Source organism: Hipposideros armiger, unplaced genomic scaffold (genome assembly GCF_001890085.2).
Source record: "Hipposideros armiger isolate ML-2016 unplaced genomic scaffold, ASM189008v1 scaffold_129, whole genome shotgun sequence".
NCBI lineage: Eukaryota > Metazoa > Chordata > Mammalia > Chiroptera > Hipposideridae > Hipposideros > Hipposideros armiger.
Window position 1 is genome coordinate 3,557,820 of NW_017731479.1, and position 2,207 is coordinate 3,560,026.

Genomic DNA, 2,207 nt, shown 5'->3' on the forward strand with positions numbered 1-2,207 from the left:
AAGTCACTGTAGTCAAGCTGCTAAATTACTAAAATCAAGTAGGTTGAGGCATGAGGAAATGATTCTTTACTTGTTCTTACTAGCCTGGGAACTTAAACTTTTGAACTTTCCAGTCCTATGTCAGTGCCTGGATATACATCTGTACATATACTAGACATCCAGATAACCCTTTGATTATCCCTGAAGGACTCACATATCCAGGCCACCTGACAGCCATCACCCAGACCGCCTCTCATGTGACATCATGATAATGGTCCTGGAGCAATCCTAGGGCTAAGAATGCAGGACTGAGTATTCTCGAGAATGCACTTTTTAGTATAAGAAGTCTTAACTTTCTTCTTCGGTGTACTTCTGGGTTTTTGCCTAGCTGTGTTTCCAGTTTGCAAAGTCTAAGACCCCTGAATAAATCTTTATCATTTATTTCTAGCCAAAGCCTCCTGATTCACTTATGCTCAGTCGACACTCGGTTTCTGGACACATAGAAGGGATTCATATAAAAAAATTAGAAGGGGCGGCTGGGTGGCTCAGTTGGTTAGAGTGCAAGCTCTGAACAACAAGTTTGCTAGTTCTAGTCCCACATGGGACAGTGAGCTGCGCCCTCCTCAACTAGATTGAAGACAACGACTTGAGCTGCGCTGCCGATGGGTGGCTGGATGGCTCATTGGTTAGAGCATGTGCTCTTAACAACAAGGTTGCCGGTTCGACTCCTGCACTGGATGGTGGGGTGGCCCCCCCTCCGCAACTAGATTGAAAACAGCAACTAGGCTTGGAGCTGATGGGTCCTGGGAAAAACACACTGTTCCCCAATAAAGTTAAAAAAATAAAAAATAAAAAAATAAAAAGATTAGCAAACTAGTTTTTAAAACGTGCCTAGTACAGTAATCCTTCCTTATCTGTGAGGGATACATTCCAAGACCCCCCAAAAATGCCTAAAATCATGACTAGTACTGAACCCTATATACGCTATGTTTTTCCTACACATATTGTACATACCTATGATAAAGTTTAATTTATAAATTAGACACAGTAAGAGATTAACAACAATACCTAATAATAAAATATAACAATTATAAAAATATACTGTAATAAAAGTTATGTGAATGTGGTCGCTTGTTTCAGGGGTCCCTTGCTGAAGTGTTCCCATAGGCTTAAAGCTTTCTGATGCAACGCGTTGCTGTCAATCATAACACGTTTTTTGTTTGTGTCTCCCCCCTCACATTGAATGCCTTTTCCATCTTAACTAAGCACTTATCATGCACTGTGGCTATAACTTTTGCAGTCTGAGATACAATAGCAAAACTAACATTAATTTCTTTTCCCTTCATAATTTCACGGATATATTTGTTCTTACCATAGATCTTAGCAATCTCAGCATATGACTTTTTTTCTTTCCTTATTAAATCGAGAGCTTTCACCTTGTCACTTCTAGGAAGCACTTGACAGCCTCTTTCGCATGTCTGAATTGTGATCATCGCTACTCTAGCACTTTGAGGCCATTAAGTAAAATAAGGGTTAACACTAGCACTGTGATACTGAAACAGTTGATCTGATAACCGACTACTAAGTGGCTAACGGGCAGGGAGACACACTGGACAAAGGGGTGATTCATGTCCCAGGGGAATGGAGCTGGATGACTTGAGATTTCATCACAAACCCATGCACAATTTAAAACTTATGAATTTTTCGTTTTTGAAATTTTCCACTTAATATTTTCGGTCATTGAAACCCAGGAAAGCGAAACATCAGATAAAGGAGGACCCCTGTAACGCGATTCGCCTGTGTAAAATCCCTGAGGGCGGGCCCAATCTATTTTGCTCACTGTTCAAGGCTCCATGCCTGACAGTAGGCGCTCAATAAGTATTTCATTAAAGAATGAATGAACGAACGAACGCATTTCTACAACGATCTGTCCGGGTTTACGGGCAGGGACCAAGAGATTTTTATTTCCTGGTCCCTGAGCCTCTCCACCCTCCTCCCGGGCAGTCTTGGCTGCGCGGCCACCGGGCCTCAGTTTCCCCGCCAGCGCAGCAGGCAGGCCTGTGGGGGGGCGGACGTGCAGGTGGTCGCGCGCAACCGGGTCCCCGTGACGGGGAGCTGGGCACACGGGCGCGGGGGGGGGTGCTTGTGTTGGGCGCGCAGGGGACGTGACTCGCCGACCAAAGCCTCCAGCGCCGCTGGGGCTCCCGAGCCGCGCACGCGCGCCGACC